We start from the raw sequence: 24,811 nt of genomic DNA on the forward strand, positions 1-24,811 counted from the left end.
GAAGCATTCTGAGAAACAACCCTGTGCTTTATGTATTCAACTCACAGAGGGGAATCCTCCTTTTGAGAGCGCAGTTTTGAAACACTCTTTTTGCAGAATTTGCTTGGGGATGTTTGGAGGTTTTGGAGGTCTATGCTGGAAAAGGAAATATCTTCTCATACAAACTAGACAGAAGCATTCTCACAAACTTCTTTGTCATCTGGGGATTAAACACACAGAGTTGAACATTCCTTTTCATAGAGCTGTTGTGCAAGGCTCTGTTTGTGGAAACTGCAAGTGGATATTTGGTGCGGTTGCGGCATCTAGTGGAAAAGAAAATACGTTACGATGAAAACCAGATTGAACTCTTCTTAGAAACTTCTTTGCGATGAGTGCATTCTACTCACAGGTCAAACCTTCCTTTCGATAGAAGAGTTTTGAAACACTATTTTTGTGGAATCTGCAAGGGGATTACTAGGGCGCTTTGATGCCTATGTTGGAAAAGGAAATATCTTCACACAAAAACTAGACAGAGGCATTCTCAGAAAACTTTTCTGAAGTGCGCATTCAACTCACCGAGTTGAACCTTCCTTTTGATAGAGCAGTTTCGAAACACTCTTTTTGTAGAATCTGCAATTAGAGATTTGGAGTGCTGTTGAGTCCTACCCTGGAAAAGGAAATAACTTCACTTAGAACCTAGACGGAAGCATTCTCAGAGACTTCCCTGCGCTTTCTGCATTCAACTCACAGAGTTGAATCTTCCGTTTGATAGAACAGTTTTGAAACACTCTTTTTGTAGAATCTGCAAGTCGATATTTGGATCGCTTTGAGGACTATGCTGGAAAAGGAATTATCTTCACATAAAAACTAGAGAGAAACATTCTCAGAAACTTCTTTGTGATGTGCCCACGCAACTCACAGAGTTTTAGTTTCCTTTTGCTATAGCAGTTTTGAAACACTCTTTTAGCAGAATCTGCAAATGGATATTTGGTGTTCTGAGAGGCCAACACTGGAAAAGGAAATATATTCACATAAAAACTAGACGGAAGTATTCTCAGAAAGTACCCTGTGCTTTATGCATTCAACTCACAGAGGGGAATCTTCCTTTTGAGAGCGCAGTTTTGAAACACTCTTTTTGCAGAATTTGCTATGGGAGGCTTGGAGCTATTTAAGGCCTATGCTGGAAAAGGAAATATCTTCACATATAAACTGCACAGAAATATTCTCACAAACTTCTTTGTGATGAGTGCATTCAACTCACAGACTTCAACCTTCCTTTTGAAAGTGCAGTTTTGAAACACTCCTTTTGCAGAATCTGCAACTCGATATTTGGAGCGTTTTGAGGCCTTTGCTGGGAAATGAAATAACTTCACCTAAAAGCTAGACAGAGGCATCCTCAGAAACTTCTTTGCGATGTGTGCATTCAACTCAGAGAGTTGAAACTTACTTTTCGTAGTGGAGTTTTGAAACACACTTTTTGTAGTATCTGCAAGTGGATATTTGGAGCGTTTTGAGGCATATGCTGGAAAAGGGAATATTTTCACATAAACACTAGACAGAAGCATTCTCAGAAACTTCTTTGTGATGTGTGCATTCAACTCATGGAGTTGAACCTGCCTTTTGATAGAGCAGTTTAGAAACAGCCTTTTTGTACCATCTGAATGTGGATGTTTAGAGCGATTTGAGGCCTATGATGGAAAGGGAAATATCTTCACCCAAAATCTAGAAAGAAGCATTCTCAGAAAGTTCTGTGTGATGTGTGCATTCAACTCACAGAGTTGAACCTGCCTTTTGATAGAGCCGTTTGGAAACAGCCTTTTTGTAAAATCTGCAAGTGGATATTTGGAGCGATTTGAGGCCTATGTAGGAAAGGGAAATATATTCACATAGAAATTTGACAGAAGCATTCCCAGAAACTTCTGTGTGATGATTGCATTCAACTCACAGACTGGAACCTTCCTTTTGATAGAGAAGTTTTGAAACTCTCTTTTAGTGGCATCTGAATGAGGATATATGGAGCGATTCGAGGCCTATGCTGGAAAAAGGAATATCATCACATAGAAAGTCGACAGAAGTATTCTCCGAAACTTGTATGTGATGAGTGCATTCTTCTCACAGACTTGAACGTTCTTCTTAAAAGAACAGTTTTGAAACACTCCTTTTGTAGAAACTGCCTGTGTTTATTTGGAGCGCTTTGAGGGCAATGTTGGAAAAGGAAATATCTTCACATAAAGACTAGACAGAAGCATTCTCATAAACTTCGTGATGAGTACATTCAACTCACAGACTTGAAGCTTCGTTTTGAAAGAGCAGTTTTGAAACACTCTTTTTGTAGAATCTGCAAGTGGATAAATGGAGAGCTTTGAGGTGTATGCTGGAAAAGGAAATATCTTCACATAGAAACTAGACAGAAGCATTCTCAGAAACGTCTTTGTCATGTGTGCTTTGAACTCATAGGGTTGAAACTTTCTTTTTGATAGAGAAGTTTTGAAACACTCTTTTAGTAGATTCTTCAGGTGGATGTATGGAGTGCTTTGAGGCCTATGCTGGAAAAGGAAATATCTTCCCGTAGAAACGAGACAAAGGCATTCTCAGAAAGTTCCCTTTGCTTTGTGCATTGAACTCACAGAGCTCAACCTTCCTTTTGATAGAGCCGTTTTGAAACACTCTTTGTGTGGAATCTGCAAGTGGATATTTGGAACGCTTTGAGGCCTATCCTGCAAAAGGGAATATCACTGCATAAAAACTAGATGGAAGCATTCTCAGAAGCTTCTTTGTGGTGAGTGCATTCAACTCGCAGAGTTGAACATTCCTGTTGATAGACCATGTCTGAAACACTGTTTTTGTAGTATTCGCAAGCGGATATTTGGAGCGCGTTGAGGCTCGAGTTGGAAAATGAAATATCTTCACATACAAACTAGACAGAAGCATTCTCAAAAACTTCTTTGTCATGTGGGGATTGAACTCACAGAGTTGAACATTCCTTTTCATAGAGCGGTTCTGCAAGACTCTTTTTGTGGAAACTGCAGGTGGATATTTGGCGCGATTGCGGCATCTAGTGGAAGAGAAAATACATTACGATGAAAACCAGGTTGAACTCTTCTCAGAAACTTCTTTGCTATGAGTGCATTCTACTCAGAGAGTCGAAACTTCCTTTCATTAGAAGAGTTTTGAAACACTCTTTTTGTGGAATCTGCAAGGGGATTACTAAGCCATTTGAGGCCTGTGCTGGAAAAGGAAATATCTTCACACAAAAACTAGACAGAAGCATTCTCAGAAACATTTTCTGATGTGCGCATTCAACTCACCGAGTTGAACCTTCCTTTTGATAGAGCAGTTTTGAAACACTCTTTTTGTAGAATCTGCAAGTGGAGATTTGGAGTGCTTTGAATTCCAGAATTCTTCTGTCTACTTGTTATGTGAAGATACTTCCTTTTCCACCACAGGCCTCAAAGCGCTCCAAATGTCCTCCTACAGATTCTAGAAAAAGTGCGTTTCAAAACTCCTCTATCAAAAGAAATGTTGATATCTGTGAGTTGAAACCAGACATCACAGTGAAGTTTGTGAGAATTCTTCTGTATCCTCTTTGTGTGAGGATGGCCCGTTTCCAAGGAATTCCAATAAGCGGTCCAAATATCCTCATGCAGATTCTACAAAAAGAGTGTTTCAAAACTGCTCTAACAAAAGGAATGTTCAACTCTTTGAGCTGAATGCACACATCACAATGTGGTTTCTGAGAATGCTTCTGTCTAGGTTTTATGTGAAGGTATTTCGGTTTCCACCACAGTCCTCAGAGCTCTGCAAATGTCCTATTGTAGATTATACAAAAAGAGTGTTTCTTGGCTGCTCTAACCACAGAGGAATGTTACACTCTGTGAGTTGAATGCAAACAACACAACGTGGTTTCTGAGAATCCTTATTTTTAAGTTATATGTGAAGATACTTCGTTTTCCACCACAAGCCTCAATGCTCTCCGAATGACCACTTGCATATAGTGCAAAAAGAGTATTTCAAATCTGCTCCATGAAAAGAAAGATTAAACTCCGTGAGTTGAATGCGCACATCACAGAGAAGTTTGTGAGAATGCTTCTGTCTAGTTTTTGTGTGAGGGTGTCCCGTTTCCAACGAATTCCTATAGCGGTCCAAATTTCCACTTGCAGATTCTACAAAAAGAGCGTTTCAAAACTTCTCTGTCAAAAGGAATGTTCAACTCTGTGAGTTGAATGCACACACCAGAGAGAATTTTCAGAGAATGCTTCTGTCTAGTTTTTATGTGAAGATATTTCCTTTCCACCGCAGGCCTCAAAGCGCTCCAATTGTCCACTTGAAGATTCTAGAAAAAGACTGTTTCAAAACTGCTCTATCAAAAGAAATGTTCAGCTCTGTGAGCTGAATGCACACATCACAACGAAGTTTGGGAGCATGCTTCGGTCTCGTTTTTGTGAGAGGATGCCCCGTTTCCAACAAATTCCTGTAAGCGGTCCAAATATCCACATGCAGATTCTACAAAAAGAGTGTTTCAAAGCTGCTCTAACAATAGGAATGTTCATACCTGTGAGTTGAATGCACACATCAAAAAGTGGTTTCTGAGAATGCTTCTTTCTAGGTTTTATGTGAAGGTATTTCCTTTTCCACCACAGGCCTCAGATCTCTCCAAATGTCCAATTGTATATGATACAAACGGAGGGTTTCATGGCTGCTCTAACAGAAGGAATGTTCCACTGTTTATGTTGAATGCAAACAACAAAAAGTAGTTTCTGAGAATGCTTCTTCTAGGTTGTATGTGAAGATATTTCCTTTTTGACCACAAGCCTCAGAGCTCTCGGAATGAACCCTTGCATATATTGCCAAAAGAGTGTTTCAAAACTGCGTTTCAAAACTGCTCCATGAAAAGAAAGGTTAAACTCTGTGAGTTGAATGCACACATCACACACAAGTTTGTGAGAATGCTTCTGTCTAGTTTTTGTGTGATGGTGTCCCGTTTCCAACGAATTCCTATAAGCGATCCAAATATCCACTTGCAGAATCTATAAAAAGAGTGTTTCAAAACTTCTCTGTCAAAAGGAATGTTCAAATCCATGAGTTGAATATATGCACCACAAAGAACTTTTAGAGAATGATTCTGTCTACTTCTTATGTGAAGATACTTCCTTTTCCACCACAGGACTCAAAGCGCTCCAAATGCCCACTTGAAGATTGTAGAAAAACAGTGTCTCAAAACTGCTCTATCAAAAGAAAGGTTCACATCTGCGAGTTGAAAGCACACATCACAAAGAAGTTTGTGAGAATGCTTCTGTTTCTTTTTTGTGTTAAGATTTCCCGGTTCCAACAAATTCCTATTAGTGCTCCAAATATCCAAATGCAGATTCTACAAAAAGAGTGTTTCAAAACTGCTGTAAGAAAATGAAAGTTCAACTCTGTGGATTGAATGCACACATCACAAAGTGCTTTCTGAGAATGTTCCTTTCTAGGTTTATGTGAAGATACTTCGTTTTCCAACACAGGCCTCAGAGCTGTCCAAATGTCCAATTGCAGATTATAGAAAAAGAGTGTTTCATGGCTGCTCTGACAAAAGGAGTGTTCCACTCTGTGAGTTGAATGCAAGCAACACAAAGTAGTTTCTGAGAATGCTTCTTTGTAATTTACATGTGAAGGTATTTCCTTTTCGACGACAGGCCACAAAGCTCTCCGAATGACAACTTGCATATACTGGAAAAAGAGTGTTTCAAATCTGCTCCATGAAAAGAAAGGTTAAACTCTGTGGGTTGAATGTACACATCATAGAGAAGTTTGTGAGAATGCTTCTGTCTAGTTTTTGTGTGAGGGAGTCTAGTTTCCAATTAATTCCTGAAAGCGGTCCAAATTTCCTCTTGGAGATTCTACAAAAAGAGTGTTTAAAAACTTCTCTGACAAAAGAAATATTCAACTCTGTGAGTTGAATGCATGCAGCACAAAGAACTTTTAGAGAATGCTTCTGTCTTGTCTTCATGTGAAGATATTTCCTTTCCGACAGAGGCCTCCTAGCGCTCCAAATGACCACTTGCAGATTCTAGAAAAAGAGAGTTTCAAAACTGCTCCATCAAAAGTAAAGTTCAGCTCTGTGAGCTGAATGCACACATCACACAGAAGTATGAGAGAATGCTTCTGTCTAGTATTTGTGTGAGGGTGCCCCGTTTCCAACGAATTCCTATAAGTGGTCCAAATATCCACCTGCATAATGTATAAAAAGAGTGTTTCAAACATCTCTGTCAAAAGGAATGTTCAATTCTGTGAGTTGAATGCACGCAAGACAAAGAACTTTCAGAGAATGCTTCTGTCTACTAGTTATGTGAAGACACTTCCTTTTCCACCACAGGCCTCAAAGCCCTCCAAATGTCCACCTGCAGATTCTAGAAAAAGAGTGTATCAAAACTGCTCTATCAAAAGAATGGTTCAGATCTGTGAGTTGAAAGCACACATCACAAAAAAGTTTGTGAGAATGCTTCTTTCTCGTTTTTGTGTGAGGATGTCCCGTTTCCAACGAATTCCTTTAAGCGGTCCAAATATCCACATGCAGATTCTACAAAAAGAGTGTTTCAAAACTGCTCTAACAAAAGGAATGTTCAACTCTGTGAGTTAAATGCACACATCACAAAGTGGTTTCTGAGAATGCTTCTTTCTAGGTTTCATGTGAAGATGTTTGGTTTTCCACCACAGGCCTCAGAGCTCTTCAAATGTCCAATTGCAGATTTTACAAAAAGAGTGTTTCATGGTTGCTCTAACAAAAGAAATGTTCCACGCTGTGAGTTGAATGCAAACAACACAAAGTAGTTTCTGAGAATTCTTCTTTTTAAGTTATATGTGGTGATATTTCCTTTTTGACCACAGGCCTCAAAGGTCTCCGAATCACCACTTGCATATCCTGCAGAAAGAGTGTTTCAAATCTGCTCCATGAAAAGAAAGGTTAAGCTCTGTCAGTTGAATGCACACATCATAGAGAAGTTTGTGAGAATGCTTTTGTCTAGTTTTTGTGTGAAGGTGTCCCGTTTCCACTGAATTCCAGAAAGCAGTCCAAATTTCCACTTGCAGATTCTACAAAAATAGTGTTTCAAAACCTCTCTGGTAAAAGGAATGTTCAACCCTGTGAGTTGAATACATGCAGCACAAAGAACTTTCAGAGAATGCTTCTGTTTAGTTTTTATGTGAAGATATTTCCTTTCCAACACATGCCTCCAAGCCCTTCAAATGACCACTTGCATATTCTAGAAAAATAGTGTTTCAAAGCTGCTGTATCAAAAGAAAGGTTCAGCTCTGTGATCTGAATGCACGCATCTCTCAGAAATTTGTGAGAATGCTTCTGTTTAGTTTTTGTGTGAGGGTGTCCTGTTTCCAATGAATTCCTATAAGCGCTCCAAATATCCAGTTGCAGATTCTACAAAAAGAGTGTTTCAAAACTTCTCTTTCAAAAGGAATGTTCAACTCTGTGAGTTGAATGCACTCAGCACAAAGAACTTTTAGACAATGCTTTTGTCTAGTTTTTAAGTGAAGATATTTCCTTTCCACCACAGGCCTCAAAGCGCTCCAAATGTCCACTTACAGATTCTAGAAAAAGAGTCTTTGAAAACTGCTCTATCAAAAGAAAGGATCAGCTCTGTGAGCAGAATGCACACATCAGACAGAAGTTTGTGAGAATTCTTCTGTCTAGTTTTTGTGTGAGGAAGTCCGGTTTCCAACGAATTCCTATAGGCGATCCAAATATCCACTTGCAGATTTTATAAAAAGAGTATTTCAAAACTTCTCTGTCAAAAGGAATGTTCAACTCTGTGAGTTGAATGCACACACAAGAAAGAAGTTTCAGAGAATGCATACGTTTAGATTTTATGTGAAGATATTTCCGGTCCACCACAGGCCTCAAAGCACTCCAAATGTCCACTTGCAGATTCTAGAAAAAGACAGTTTCAAAACTACTCTATCAAAAGGAAAGTTCACATCTGTGAGTTCAAAGCACACATCACAAAGAAGTTTGTGAGAATGCTTCTGTCTCGTTTTTGGGTGAGGATGTCCCGTTTCCAACGAATTCCTATGAGCGGGCAATATCCCCATGCAGATTCTACAATAAGAGTGTTTCCTGGCTGCTCTGACTAAAGGAATGTTCCACTCTGTTAGTTGAATGCAAACAACACATAGTACCTTTTGAGAATTCTTCTTTCTAGGTTATATGTGAAGATATTTCCTTTTTGACCAGAGGCCTCAAAGCTCTCCGAATGACCAAATGCATATACTGCAAAAAGAGTGTTTCAAAACTGCTCCATGAAAGAAAGGTTAAACTCCGTGAGTTGAATGCACATATCACAGAGAAGTTTGTGAGAATGCTTCCGTCTAGTTTTTCTGTGAGGGTGTACCGTTTCCAAAGAATTCGTATAATCGGTCCAAATTTCCACTTCCAGATTCTACAAAAAGAGTGTTTCACTATTTCTCTAAGAAACGACTGTTCAACTCTGTGAGTTGAATGCACGCACCACAAAGAACTTTCATATAATGCTTCTGTCTAATTTTTATGTGAAGATATTTCCTTTCCACTGCAGGCCTCAAAGAGCTCCAATGTCCACTTGCAGATTCTAGAAAAAGAGTGTTTCAAAACTGCTCTATGAAAAGAAAGTTTCAGCTCTGTGAGCTGAATGCACACATCACACAGTAGATTGTCAGAATGCTTCTCTCTAGTTTTGGTTTGAGGGTGTCCCGTTTCCAACAAATTTCTAGAAACGGTCCAAATATCCACTTGCAGATTTTATAAAAAGAGTGTTTCGTAACTTCTCTGTCATAAGGAATGTTCAACACTGTGAGTTGAATGCACGCACCGCAAATAACTTTCAGAGAATGCTTCTGTCTACTTGTTATATGAAGATACTTCCTTTTCCACCACAGGACTCAAAGCGCTGAAAATGTCCACTTGCAGATTCTAGAAAAAGAGTGTTTCAAAATTTCTCTTTCAAAAGGAATGTTCGACTCTGTGAGTTGAATGCACACATCACAAAGTGATTTCTGAGAATTCTTCTTTCTAGTTTTTATGTGAAGATATGTCTTTTTCCCCCACAGGCCTCAGAGCTCTCCACATGTCCAATTGCAGATTATACAAAAAGAGTTTTTTATGGCTGCCCTAACAAAAGAAATGTTCCACTCTGTGAGTTGAATGCGAACAACACAAAGTAGTTCTGAGAATGCTTCTTTCTAGGTTATATGTGAAGATATTTCCTTTTTGACCACAGGCCTCGAAGCTCTCCGAATGACCACTTGCAGATATCGCAAAAAGATTGTTTCAAAACTGCTCCATGAAGGGAAAGTTTAAACTCTGTCAGTTGAAATGAAATGTCACAGAGAAGTTTGGGAGAATGCTTCTGTCTAGTTTTTGTGTGATGGTGTCCCATTTCCAACGAATTCCTATAAGCGGTCCAAATTTCCACTTGCAGACCCTATAAAAAGAGTGTTTCAAAACTTCTCTCTCAAAAGGAGTGTTCCACTCTGTGAGTTGAATGCACGCACCACAAAGAAGTTTCAGAGACTGCTTCTGTCCACTTGTTATGAGAAGATACTTCCTTTTCGACCACAGGCTTCAAAACGCTCCAAACGGCCACTTGCTGATTCTAGAAAAAGAGTGTTTCAAAACTGCTCTATCAAAAGAAAGGTTCACAGGTGTGAGTTCAAAGCACACAGCACAAATAAGTTTGTGTGAATGCTTCTGTCTCGTTTTTGTGTGAGGATGTCCCGTTTCCAGTGATTTCCTATAAGCAGACCAAATATCCACATGCAGATTCTACCAAAAGAGACTTTCAAAACTGCTCTAACAAAAGGAGAGTTCAACTCTGTGAGTTGAATGCACACATCACAAAGTGGTTTCTGAGAATGTTTCTTTGTAGGATTTATGTGAGAAATTTCCTTTTCCACCACAGGCCTCAGAGCTCTACAAATGTCCAATTGCAGATTACACAAAAAGAGCGTTTCATGGCTGCTCTAACAAAAGGAATGTTCCACTCTGTGAGTTGAATACAAACAACAAAAACTACTTTCTGAGAATGCTTCTTTCTAGGTTATGTGTGAAGATATTTCCTTTTCGACCACAGGCCTCCATGCTCCCCGAATGACCAATTGCATATACTGCAAAAAGTGTTTCAAACCTGCTGCATTAAAAGAAAGGTTAAACTCTGTGTGTTGAATGCACACATCACAGAGAAGTTTGTGAGAATGCTTCTGTGTAGTTCTTGAGTGAGGGAGTCCCGTTTCCAACGAATTCCTATAAGCGGTCCAAATATCCACTTGCAGATTCTATAAAAAGACTGTTTTAAGACTTCTCTGTCAAAAGGAAGGTTCAACTCTGTGAGTTGAATGCATACACCAAAGAAGTTTCAGAGAATGCTTCGGTCTAGTTTATATGTGAAGATATTTCCCTTCCACCACAGGCCTGAAAGTGCTCCAAATGTTCACTTGCAGATTCTAGAAAAAGAGTGTTTCAAAACTGCTCTATCAAAAGAAAGGTTCAGCTGTGTGAGCTGAATGCACACATCACACAGTAGTTTCTCAGAATGTTTCTCTCTAGTTTTGGTGTGAGGGTGTCCCGTTTCCAACGAATTCCTATAAGCGGTCCAAATATCTAGTTGCAGATTTTATAAAAGGAGTGTTTTGAAACATCTCTGTCAAAAGGAATGCTCAACTCTGTGAGTTGAATGAACGCACCACAAAGAACTTTCAGAGAATGCTTCTGTCTACTTGTAATATGAAGATAATTCCTTTTCCACCTAAGACTTCATAGCGCTCCAAATGTCCCCTTACATATTCTAGAAAAAGAGTGTTTCAAATCTTCTGTTTCAAAAGGAATGTTCAACTCTGTGAGTTGAATGCACACATCACAAAGTGGTTTTTGAGAATGCTTCTTTCTAGGTTTTATGTGAAGATATTTCGTTTTCCACCACAGACGTCAGAGCTCTCCACAGGTAGAATTGCAGATTATACAAAAAGAGTGTTTCATGGCTGCTCTAACAAGAGGAATGTTCCACTCTGTGAGTTGAATGCAAACAACACAAAGTAGTTTCTGAGAATGCTTCTTTCTAGGTTATATGTGAAGATATTTCCTTTTCGACCACAGGCCTCGAAGCTCTCCGAATGACCACTTGCAGATATCGCAAAAAGAGTGTTTCAAAACTGCTCCATGAAAAGAAAGGTTAAACTCTGTCAGCTGAATTCAAACATCACAGAGAAGTTTGTGAGAATGCTTCTGTTTAGTTTTTGAGTGAGGGTGACCCATTTCCAACGAATTCATATAAGCAGTCCTTATATCCAGTTGCAGAATCTATAAAAAGAGTGTTTCAAAACTTCTCTGTCAAAAGGAATATTCCACTCTGTGAGTTGAAAGCACGAACCACATAGTAGTTTCAGAGAATGCTGCTGTCTACTTGTTATGTGAAGATACTTCCTTTTCGACCACAGGCCTCAAAGCTCTCCAAATGTCCACTTGCAGATTCTAGAAAAAGAGTGATTCAAAACTGCTCTATCAAAAGAAAGGTTCACATCTGTGAGTTGAAAGCACACAGCACAAAGAAGTTTGTGAGAATTCTTCTGTGTTGTTTCTGTGTGAGGATGTCCTGTTTCCTACGAATTCCTATAATCGGTCCAAATATCCACATGCAGATTTTACAAAAAGAGTGTTTGAAAACTGCTCTAACAAAAGGAATGTTCAACTCTGTGAGTTGAATGCACACATCACAAAGTGGTTTCTGAGAATGCTTCTTTCTAGGTTTTATGTGAAGTTATTTCATTTTCCACCACAGGCCTCAGAGCTCTCCAAATGTCCAACGGCAGATTATACAAAAAGAGTGTTTCATGGCTGCTCTTACAAAAGGAATGTTCGTCTTAGTGAATTCAATGCAAACAAAAAAAGTAGTTTCTGAGAATGCTTCTTTCTAGTTTATATGTGAACATATTTCCTTTTCTACCACAGGCCTAAAAGCTCTCCGAAAGACCACTTGCAGATACAGCAAAAAGAGATTTTCAAAACTGCTTCATGAAAAGAAAGGTTAAACTCTGTGTGTTGAATGCAAATATCACAGAGAAATGTGTGAGAATGCTTCTGTCTAGTTTTTGTGTGAGGGAGTGCCTTTTCCAACGAATTCCTGAAAGCGGTCCATATTTCCACTTGCAGATTGTATAAAAAGACGGTTTCCAAACTTCTCTGTCAAAAGGAATGTTCAAATCTGAGAGTTGAATGCACGCACCACAAAGAACTTTCAGAGAATGCTTCTGTCTACTTGTTATGTGAAGATACTTCCTTTTCCACCACAGTCCACAAAGCACTCCAAATGTCCACTTGCAGATCCTAGAAAAATAGTGTCTCAAAAATACTCTATCAAAAGAAAGGTTCACATCTGCGAGTTCAAAGCACACGTCACGAAGTAGTTTCTGAGAATGCTTCCGTCTCTTTTTTGTTTGAAGATATCCCGTTTCCAACAAATTCCCATATGTGGTCCAAATATCCACCTGCAGACTCTACAAAAAGAGTGTCTCAAAACTGCTCTAACAAAAAGAATGTTCATCTCTGTGAGTTGAATGCACATATCACAAAATGGTTTCTGAGAATGCTTCTTTCTAGGTTTCATATGCAGCTATACCGTTTTCCACCACAGGCCTAAGAGCTCTCCAAATGTCCAATTGCAGATTATACAAAAAGAGAGTTTCATGGCTTCTCCAACAAAAGGAATGTTCCACTCAGTGAGTGGAATGCAAGCAAAAAAAAAGTAGTTTCACAGAATGCTTCTTTCTAGGTTTTATGTGAAGATATTTCGTTTTCCACCACAGACCTCAGAGTTCTCCAAATGTCCAATTGCAGATACCGCAAAAAGAGTGTTTCAGAACTGCTACATGAAGAGAAATGTTAAACTCTGTGAGTTGAATTCATACATCGCAGAGAAACTTTGAGAATCTTTCTGTCTAGCTTTTGATTATGGGTGTTCCATTTCCTACTAATTCCTATATTTGGTCAAAATTTCCATTGCAGAGTCGATAAAAAGAGTGTTTCAAAACTTCTCTGTCAAAAGGAATGTTCCATTCTTTGAGTTGAATGCACACACCACAAAGAAGTTTCACAGAAGGCTTCTGTCTAGTTTTTATGTGAAGATATTTCCTTTCCACCACAGGCTTCTAAGCGCTCCAAATGTACACTTGCAGACTCTAGAAAAAGAGTGTTTCAAAACTGTTCTATCAAAACAAAGGTTCACAGCTATGAGTTGAAAGCACACAGCACAAAGAAGTTTGTGAGAATGCTTCTTTCTCCTTTTTGTGTGAGGGTTTCCCGTTTCCAATGAATTCATATAAGCGGTCCAAATATCTACATGCAGATTCTACAAAAAGTGTGTTTCAAAACTGCTTTAACAAAAGGAATGTTCAACTCTGTGAGTTGAATGCACACATCACAAAGTGGTTTCTGAGAAAGCCTCTTTCCAGGTTTTATGTAAAGGTATTTGGTTTTCCACCACAGGCCTCAGAGCTCTGCAAATGTCCAATTGCAGATTATACAAAGAGTGATTCATGGCTGCTCTAACAAAAGGAATGTTCCACTCTGTGTGTTGAATGCAAACAACACAATGTAGTTTCTGAGAATGCTGCTTTCCAGGTTATATGTGAAGGTACTTCCTTTTCGACCACAGGCCTCAAAGCTCTCCAAATGACCATTTGCTTATACTGCAGAAAGAGTGTTTCAAAACTACTCCATGGAAAGAAAGGTTAAACTCTGTGAGTTGAATGCACACTTCACAGAGAAATTTGTGAGAATGCTTCTGTCTAGTTTTTGTGTGAGGGTGTCCCGTTTCCAAGGAATTCCTATAAGTGGTCCAAATATCAACTTGCAGATTCTATAAAAAGAGTGTTTCAAAACTTCTCCGTCAAAGGGAATGTTCAAATCTATGAGTAGAATGCATACACCAGAAAGAAGTTTCAGAGAATGCTTCTGTCTAGTATATGTGAAGACATTTCCCTTCCACCACAGGCTTCAAAGGACTCCAAATGTCCACTTGCAGATTCTAGAAAAAGTGTGTTTCAAAACTGCTCTATCAAAAGAAAGGTTCAGATCTGTGAGCAGAATGCACGCATCACACAGTAGTTTGTGAGAATGCTTCTGTCTAGTTTTGGTGTGAGTGTGTCGCGTTTCCAATAAATTCCTATAAGCAGTCCAAATATCCACTTTCAGATTCTATAAAAAGAGTGCTTAGAAACTTCTCTTTCAAAAGGAATGTTCAACTCTGTCAGTTGAATGCACGCACCACAAAGAACTTTCAGAGAATGCTTCTGTCTACTTGTTATGTGAAGATACTTCCTTTTCGACCACAGGCCTCAAAGAGCTCCAAATGTCCACTTGCAGATTCTAGAAAAAGAGTGTTTCAAAACCGTTCTATGAAAAGAAAGTTTCACATCTGTGAGTTGAAAGCACACAGCACAAATAAGTTTGTGAGAATACTTCCATCTCATTTTTGTGTGAGGGTGTCCCGTTTCCAAGGAATTCCTAAGAGCGGTTCAAATATCCACGTGCAGATTCTTCAAAAAGAGTGCCTCAAAACTGCTCTAAGAAAAGGAATGTTCAACTCTCTGAGTTGAATGTACACCTCACATAGTGGTTTCTGAGAATGCTTCTTTCTAGGTTTTATGTGAAGAAATATCGTTTTCCAACACAGGCCTCAGAGCTCTCCAAATGTCCAATTGCAGATTATAAAAAAAGAGTGTTTCACGGCTGCTCTAACAAAAGGAATGTTCCACTCTGTGAGTTGAATGCAAACAACACAAATTAGTTTTTGAGAATACTTCTTTCTAGGTTATATGTGAAGATATTTCCTTTTCGACCACAGGCCTCAAAGCTCTCCGAATGACCACTTGCATATATTGCAAAAAGAGTGTTTCAAAACTGTTCCATGAAAAGAAAGGTTAAACTCTGTGAGTTGAATGCACACATCACAGAGAAGTTTGTGAGAATTCTTCTATCTAGTTTCCCTGTGAGGGTGATCCGTTTCAAACGAATTCCTATAAGCGGTCCAAATATCCACTTGTAGATCCTACAAAAAGAGTGTTTCAAATCCTCTCTCTCAAAAGGAACGTTCAACTCTGTGAGTTGAATGCACGCACCAGAAAGAAGTTTCAAAGAATGCTTCTCTGTAGTTTATATGTGAAGATATTTCCCTTCCACCCCAGGCCTCAAAGCACTCCAAATGTCCACTTGCATATACTAGAAAAAGAGTGTTTCAAAACTGCTCTATCAAAAGAAAGGTTCAGGTCTGTGAGCTGAATGCACACATCACACAGTAGTTTGTGAGAATGCTTCTATCTAGTTTTGGTGTGAGTGTGTCCCGTTTCCAACAAATTCCTATAAGCGTTCCAAATATCCACATGGAAATTTTATAAAAAGAGTGTTGCGAAACTTGTCTGTCAAAAGTAATGTTCAACTCTTTGAGTTGAATGCACGCACCACAAAGAACTTTCAGAGAATGCTTCTGTCTTCTTGTTATATGTAGAAACTTCCTTTTCCACCACAGGCCTCAAATCTCTCCCAATATCCACTTGCAGATACCAGAAAAACAGTGTTTCAAAACTTCCCTTCCAAAAAGAATGTTCAATTCTGTGAGATGAACGCACACACCACAGAGAAGTTTCAGAGAATGCTTCTGTCTAGTTTTTATGTGAAGATATTTCCTTTCCACCTCAGGCCTCATAGTGTCCCAAAAGTCCACTTGCAGATTCTAGAAAAAGAGTGTTTCAAAACTTCACTGTCAAAACAATTTTCATCTCTGTGAGCTGAAGGCACGCAAAACAAAGAAATTTCAGAGAATGCTTCCGCCTACTTTTTATGTGAAGTTGTTTCCTTTCCACCACAGGCCTCAAAGCGCTCCAAATGTCCACTTGCAGATTCTGGAAAAAGAGTGTTTCAAAACTGCCCTGTCAAAAGAAAAGTCCAGCTCTGTGAGCTGAATGCACACATCACACAGAAGTTTGTGAGAATGATCCTGTCTAGTTTTTGTGTGTGGTTGTCCCGTTTCCAACGAATTCCTATAAGTGGTCCAAATATCCACTTGCAGATTCTATAAAAAGAGTGTTTCAAAACTTCTCTGTCAAAAGGAATGTTCAACTCTGTGAGTTGAATGCACGCACCACAAAGAACTTTCAGAGAATGCTTCTGTCTACTTGTTATGTGAAGATACTACGTTTTCCACCACAGGCCTCAAAGCGCTCCAAATGTCCACGTGCAGATTCTAGAAAAAGAGTGTTTCAAAACTGCTCTATCAAAAGAAAAGTTCACATCTGTGAGTTGAAAGCATACTTCTAAAGAAGTTTGTGAGAATACTTCTATCTCGTTTTTGTGTGAGGATGTCCGGCTTCCAATGAATTCCTATAAGCGGTCCAAATATACACATGCAGATCCTGTAAAAAGAGTCTTTCATAACTGCTCTAACAAAAGGAATGTTCAACTGTGTGAGCTGAATGCACACATCACAAAGTGGTTTCTGAGAATGCTTCTTTCTAGGTTTCATAGGAATATATATCGTTTTCCACCACAGGTCTCAGAGATCTCCAAATGTCCAATTGTAGGTTATACAAAAAGAGTTTTTCATGGCTCATCTAACAAAAGGAATGTTCCACTCTGTGAGTTGAATGCAAACAACACAAAGTAGCTTCTGAAAATGCTTATTTCTCGGTTATATGTGAATATATTTCCTTTTCGACCTCAGGCCCCAAAGCTCTCCGAATGAGCACTTGCATATACTGCAGAAAGAGGTTTTCAAAACTGCTCCATGGAAAGAAATGTTAAACTCTGTGAGCTGAGTGCACACATCACAGACAAGTTTGTGAGAATTCTTCTGTCCAGTTTTCGTGTGAGGGTGTCCCGTTTCCAACGAATTCCTATAATCGGTCAAAATATCCACTTGAAGATTCTATAAAAAGTGTTTCAAAACTTCTCTGTCAAAAGGAATGTTCAAATCTATGAGTTGAATGCTTACACCAGAAAGCAGTTTCAGAGAATGCTTCTGTCTAGTTTATGTGAAGGTATATCTGCTCCACCAGAGGCCTCAAAGCGCTACAAATGTCCACTTGCAGATTCTAGAAAAAGAGTGTTTCAAAACTGCTGTATCAAAAGAAATGTTCTGGTCTGTGAGCTGAATGCACACATCGCACAGTAGTTTGTGAGAATGCTTCTGTCAAGTTTTTGTGTGAGGGTGTCCCATTCCCAGCAAATTCTTATAAGCGGTCCAAATATACACATTCAGATTCTATAAAAAGAGTGTTTATAAACTTCTCTGTCAAAAGTAATGTTCAAATCTGTTAGTTGAATGCAGGCATCACAAGTAACTTTCAGAGAATGCTTCTGTCTACGTGTTATGTGAAGATACTTCCTTTTCCACCACAGGCCTCAAAGCGCTCCAAATGTTCACTTGCATATTCTAGAAAAAGAATGCTTCAAAACTGCTCTATGAAATGAAATGTTCACATCTGTGAGTTGAAAGCACACATCACAAAGGAGTTTGTGACAATACTTCCGTCTCTTTTTTCTGTGAGGATGTCCCGTTTCCAGTGAATTCCTAAGAGCGGTCCAAATATCCACATACAGATTCCACAAAAAGAGTGTTTCAAAACTGTTCTAACAAAAGGAATGTTCAACTTTGTGACTTGAATGCACACATCGCAAAGTGGTTTCTGAGAATGCTTCTTTCTAGGTTTTATGTGAAGATATTTCGTTTCTACTACAGGCCTCAGAGCTCTCCGAATGTCCACTTGCAGATTATACCAAAAGAGTATTTCATGGCTGCTCTAAAAAAAGGAATGGTCCACTCTGTGAGTTGAATGCAAACAACGCAAAGTAGTTTCTGAGAATTCTTCTTTCTATGTTATATGAGAATATATTACTTTTCGACCACAGGCCTCAAATCTCTCCGAATGACCACTTTCAGATACCGCAGAAAGAGTGTTTCAAAACTGCTCCATGAAAAGAAAGGTTCAGCTCTGTGAGGTGAATGCACACGTCACAGAGAAAATTGTGAGAATGTTTCTGTCAAGTTTTTTTGTGATGGTGTCCCGTTTCCAACGAATTCCTATAAGCGGTAAAAATATCCAATTGCAGATTGTATAAAAAGAGAGTTTCAAAACTTCTCTGTCAAAAGGAATGTACAACTCTGTGAGTTGAATGCATACACCAGAAAGAAGTTTCAGAGAATGCTTCCGTCTAGTTTTTATGTGAAGATATTTCCTTTCCACCACAGGCCTCAAAGAGCCCCAAATGTCCACTTGCAGATTCTAGAAAAATAGTGTTTCAAATCTTCCCTGTCAAAAGGAATGTTCACCTCTGTGAGTTGAATACACGCACCACAAAGAACTTTCAGAGAATGCTTCTGTCTAATTGTTATGTGAAGATAGTTCAATTTCCACCTCAGGCCTCAAAGCGCTCCAAATGTCCACTTGCATATTCTAGAAAGACTGTTTCAAAACTGCCCTATCAAAAGAAAGGTTCACATCTGTGAGTTGAAAGAACACATCACAAAGAAGTTTGTGAGAATGCTTTTATCTCGTATTTGTGTGAGGTTGTCCCGTTTCCAACGAATTCCTATAATCGGTCCAAATATCGACATGCAGATTCTACAGAAAGATTGTTTCAAAACTGCTCTAACAAAAGGAATGTTCAACTCTGTGAGTTGAATGCACACATCACAAAGTGGTTTCTGAGAATGCTTCTTTCTAGGTTTTATGTGAAGATATTTCGTTTCCCACCACAGGCCTCAGAGCCCTCCAAAAGTCCAGTGGCAGATTATGCAAAAAGAGTGTCTCATGGCTGCTCTAAAAAAAGGAATGTTCCACTCTGTGAGTTGAATGCAGACAACAAAATGTAGTTTCGGAGAATGCTTCTTTCTAGGTTATATGTAAAGATATTTCCTTTTCGACCACAGGCCTGAAAGCTCTCCGAATGACCACTGGCATATACTGCAAAAAGAGTGTTTCAGAACTGCTCCACGAAAAGAAAGGTTAAACTCTGTGAGTTGATTTCAAACATCACAGAGAAGTTTGTGAGAATCCTTCTGTCTAGTTTTTGAGTAACTGTGTTCCATTTCCCACTAATTCCTAGAAGTGGTCAAAATTTCAATCGCAGATTCTATAAAAAGAGTGTTTCAAACTTCTCTGTCAAAAGGAATGTTCCACTCTGTGAGTTGAATGGACGCACCACAAAGAAGTTTCAGAGAATGCTTCTGTCTACATGTTATGTGAAGATACTTCCTTTTCGAACACAGGCCTCAAAGCGCTCCAAATTTCCACTTGCAGATTCTAGAAAAAGAGTGTTTCAAAACTGTTCTATCAAAAGAAAAGTTCACAGCTGTGAGTTGAAAGCACACAGCACAAAGAAGTTTGTGAGAATGCTTCTGTCTCGTTTTTGTTTGAGGCTGTCCCGTTTCCAACGAATTCATATAAGCGGTCCAAATATCCACTTGCAGATTCTACAAAAAGAGTGTTTCAAAAGTTCTCTGACAAAGGAATGTTCAACTCTGTGAGTTGAATGCACACACCAGAAAGAAGTTTCAGAGAACGCTTCTATCTAGTTTTTATGTGAAAATATTCTTTCCACCACAGGTCTCAAAGCGCTCCTAATGTCCACATGCAGATTCTAGAAAAAAAGTGTTTCCAAACTGCTCTTCAAAAGAAAGTTTCACATCTGTGAGTTGAAAGCACACATCACAAAGAAGTTTGTGAGAATGCTTCTGTCTAGTTTTTGTGAGAGGGTATCCCATTTCCAAAAAATTCATATAAGCTGTCCAAATATCTACTTTCAGATTCTATAAAAAGAGTGTTTATAAACTTCTCTGTCAAAAAGAATGTTCATATCTGTTAGTTGAATGCACTCACCACAAAGAACTTTCAGAGAATGCTTCTGTGTACTTCTTATGTGAAGATACTTCCTTTTCCACCACAGGCCTCAAAGTGCTCCAAATGTCCACTTGCAGATTCTAGAAAAAGAGTGTTTCAAAACTGCTCTGTGAAATGAAATGTTCACATCTGTGAGTTGAAAGCACCCATCACAAAGGAGTTTGTGACAATTCTTCCGTCTCTTTTTTCTGTGAGGATGTCCAGTTTCCAACGAATTCCTATAAGCAGTCCAAATATCCACATGCAGATTCCACAGAAAGAGTGTTTCTAAACTGTTCTAACAAAAGGAATGTTCAACTTTGTGAGTTGAATGCACAGTTCAAAAAGTGGCTTCTGAGAATGCTTCTTTCTAGGTTTCATGTGAAGATATTTCGTTTTCCACCACAGGCCTCAGAGCTTTCCAAATGTCCAATTGCAGATTATACCAAAAGAGTATTTCATGGCTGCTCTAACAAAAGGAATGTTCCACTCTGTGAGATGAATGCAAACAACACAAAGTAGTTTCTGAGAATGCTTATTTTTAGGCTATATGTGAAGATATTACTTTTCGACCACAGGCCTCAAATCTCTCCAAATGAGTTCTTGCAGATACCGCAGAAAGGGTGTTTCAAAACTGTTCCATGAAAAGAAACGTTCAGCTCTGTGAGCTGAATGCAAACGTCACAGAGAAGATTGTGAGAATGCTTCTGTGAAGTTTTTTTGTGATGGTGTCCCGTTTCCAACGAATTCCTATAAGCGGTCCAAATATCCACTTGCAGATTGTATAAAAAGAGTGTTTCAAAGCTTATCTGTCAAAAGGAATCTACAACTCTGTGAGTTGAATGCACGCACCACAAAAACTTTCAGAGAATGCTTCTGTCCACTTATTATATGAGGATATTTCCTTTTCCATCACAGGCCTCAAAGCGCTCCAAATGTCCACTTGCGTCTTCTAGAGAAAGAGTGTTTCAAAACATCTCTTTCAAAAGGAATGTTCAAATCTGTGAGTTGAATGCGCACACAACAAAGAAGTTTCACAGAATATATCTGTCAAGTTTTTAAGTGAAGATATTTCCTTTCCACCACTGGCCTCAAAGCACACCAAATGTCCACTTGCAGATTGTAGAAAAAGAGTGTTTCAAAACTTTTATGTCAAAAGGAATATTCAACTCTCTGAGTTGAAGGCACGCAAAACAAAGAACTTTGAGAAAGCTTCTGTCTAGTTTTTATGTGAAGATATTTCCTTTCCACCACAGGCCACAAAGCTCTCCAAATATCCACTTGCAGATTCTAGAAAAAGAATGTTTCAAAACTGTGCTGTCAAAAGAATGTTCAGCTCCGTGAGCTGAATGCACACATCACATAGAAGTTTGTGAGAATTCTTCTGTCTAGATTTTGTGTGAGGGTGTCCCGTTTCCATAGAATTCCTATATGCGGTCCAAATATCCACATGCAGATACTATAAGACTGTTTCAAAACTTCTCTGCCAAAAGGAATGTTCACCTGTGTGAGTGGAATGCACGCACCCCAAAGAACTTTCAAAGAATCCTTCTGTCTACTTGTTATGTGAAGATGCTTCCTTTTCCACCACAGGCCTGAAAGAGCTCCAAATGTCCACTTGCAGATTCTAGAAAAAGAGTGTTTCAAAACTGCTCTATCAAAAGAAAGGTTCACATCTGTGAGTTGAAAGCACACTTTACAAAGAAGTTTGTGAGAATGCTTCTGTCTCTTTTTCGTGTGATGGTGTCCCGTTTCCAACGAATTCCTATAAGCGGTCCAAATTTGCACATGCAGATTCTACAAAAAGAGTGTTTCATAACTGCTCTAACAAAAAGAATGTTCAACTCTGTGAGTTGAATACACACATCCAAAAGTGGTTTCTGAGAATGCTTCTTTCTAGGTTTTATGTGAAGATATTGCGTTTTCCACCACAGGCCTCAGAGCTCTCCAAATGTCCAATTGCAGATTATACAAAAAGAGTGTTTCATGGCTGCTCTAACAAAAGGAATGTTCCACTCGGTGAGTTGAATGCAACCAACACAATGTAGCTTCTGAGAATGCTTCTTTCTAGGTTATATGTGAAGATATTCTCTTTTCGACCACCGGACTCAAAGCTCTCTGAATGACCACTTGCATGTACTGCAAAAAGAGGGTTTCAAAACTGCTCCATGAAAGGAAAGGTTAAACTGTGTGAGTTGAATGCACACATCACAGAGAAGTTTGTGAGAATGCTTCTGTCTAGTTTTTGTGTGAGGCTGTCACTTTCCAACGAATTCCTATGAGCGGTCCAAATATCCACTTGGAGATTCTATAAAAAGAGTGTGTCAAATCTTCTCTGTCAAAAGGAATGTTTAATTTTGTGAGATGAATGCATACACCATAAAGAAGTTTCAGAGAATCCTTCTTTCTAGTTTTTATGTGAAGATATTTCCCATCCACAACAGGCCTCTAAGCACTCCAAATGTTCACTTGCAGATTCTAGAAAAAGAGTTTTTCAAAATTGCCTTATCAAAAGAAAGGTTCAGCTCTGTGAGCTGAATGCACAGATCACACAGTAGTTTGTGAGAATGCTTCTGTCTAGTTTTTGAGTGAGGGTGTCCCGTTTCCAACAAATTCCTATAAGCGGTCCAAATATCCACTTGCAGATTTTATAAAAAGAGTGTTTTCAAACTTCTCTGTCAAAAGAAATGTTCAATTCTGTGAGATGAATTCACGCGCTACAAAGAACTTTCAGAGAATGCTTCTGTCCACTTGTTATATGAAGATACTTCCTTTTCCACCACAGGCCTCAAAGCGCTCCAAATGTCCACTTGCAGATTCTAGAAAAAGAGTGTTTCAAAACTACTCTTTCAAAAGGAATGTTCAATTCTGTGAGTTCAATGCACACACCACAAAGAAGTTTGAGAGAATGCTTCTGTCTAGTTTTTATATGAAGATATTTCCTTTCCATCACAGGCCTCAAAGCGCTCCAAATGTCCACTTGCAGATTCTAGAAAAAGAGTGTTTCAAAACTTCTCTGTCAAAAGGAATATTCAACTCTGTGAGTTGAAGGCACGCAAAACAAAGAACTTTCAGAAAATGCTTCTGTCTAGTTTTTATGTGAAGATATTTCCTTTCCACCACAGGCCCCAAAGCGCTCCAAATGTCCACTTGCAGATTCTAGAAAAAGAGTGTTTCAAAACTGCCCTGTAAAAAGAAAGATTCAGCTCTGTGAGCTGAATGCACACATCACACAGAAGTTTGTGGGAATGCTTCTGTATAGTTTTTGTGTGAGGGTGTCCCGTTTCCAACGGATTCGTATAAACGGTCCAAATTTCCACTTGCAGATTCTACAAAAAAGCGCTTTAAAACTTCCCTGTCCAAAGGAATGTTCAACTCTGTGAGTTGAATGCACACACCTGAAACAACTTTCAGATAACGCTTCTGTCTAGTTTTTATGTGAAGGTATATCCTTTCCACCACAGACCTCAAAGCGCTCCATAAGTTCACCTGCAGATTCTAGAAAAAGAATGTTTCAAAACTTCTCTATCAAAAGAAAGGTTCAGCTCTGTGAGCTGAATGTACACATCACAGAGAAGTTTTTGAGAATGCTTCTGTCAAGTTTTTTTGTGAGGGTGTCCCGTTTCCAACGAATTCCTATAAGCGGTCGAAATTTAGACTTGCAGATTCCACAGAAAGAGTATTTCAAAATTACTCTGTCAAAAGGATTCTTCAACTCTGTGAGTTGAATGCACACACCAGAAGGAAGTTTCAGAGATTCCTTCTGTCTAGTATTTATGTGAAGATATTTCCTTTCCACCACAGGATTCAAAGCGCCCCAAATATCCACTTGGATAAGAGGTTTTCTAAACTGTTGTATCAAAAGAAAAGTTCACATCTGTGAGTTGAAAGCACATATCACAAAGAAGTTTGTGAGAATGCTTCTGTCTAGTTTCTGTGTGAGGATGTCTCGTTTCCAACAAATTCAAATAAGTGGTTCAAATATCCACATGCAGATCCTACAAAAAGAGTGTTTCCAAATTGCTTTCACAAAAGGAATGTTCAACTCTGTGGGTTGAATGCAAACATCAAAAATTGGTTTCTGAGAATGCTTCTTTCTAGGTTTTATGTGAAGATATTTCGTTTTCCACCACAGGCCTCAGTGCTCACCTAATGTCCAAATGCAGATTATACAAAAAGAGTCTTTCCTGGCTGCTCTAACAAAAGGAATGTTCCACTCTGTGTGTTGAATGTAAACAACCCAAAGTAGTTTCTGAGAATGCTTCTTTCTAGGTTATAAGTGAAGATATTTCCTTTTCGACCACAGGCCTCAAAGCTCTCCTTATGACCACTTGCATATACTGCAAAAAGAGTGTTTCAAAACTGCTCCATGAAAAGAAAGGTTAAACTCTGTGAGTTGAATGCACACATCACAGAGAATTTTGTGAGAATGCTTCTGTCTAGTTTTTGTGTGAGGGTGTCCGGTTTCCAACGAATTCTTATAAGCGGTCCAAATGTCCACTTGGAGATTCTACAAAAAGAGTGTCTCAAAAGGTCTCTGTCAAAAGGAATGTTTAACTCTGTGAGTTGAATACACGCACAACAAAGGAGGTCAGAGAATGCTTCTGTCTACTTATTATGTGATGATACTTCCTTTTCCACCACAGGCTTCAAAGAGCTCCAAATGTCCACTTGCAGATTCTAGAAAAAGAGTATTTCTAAACTGCTCTATAAAAAGAAAGGTTTACATCTGTGAGTTGGAAGCACATATCACAAAGTAGTTTGTGAGAATGCTTCTGTCTCATTTTTGTGTGAGGATGTCCCGGTTCCAACAAATTCCTAAAAGTGTTCCAAATATCCACATACAGATTTTACAAAAAGAGTGTTTAAAAACTGCTCTAACAAAAGTATTGTTTAACCCTGTGAGTTGAACGCACACATCGCAAAGTGGTTTCTGAGAATG

The sequence above is a fragment of the Pongo abelii genome, chromosome 3 (genome assembly GCF_028885655.2).
Source record: "Pongo abelii isolate AG06213 chromosome 3, NHGRI_mPonAbe1-v2.0_pri, whole genome shotgun sequence".
In the NCBI taxonomy this organism is placed as follows: domain Eukaryota; kingdom Metazoa; phylum Chordata; class Mammalia; order Primates; family Hominidae; genus Pongo; species Pongo abelii.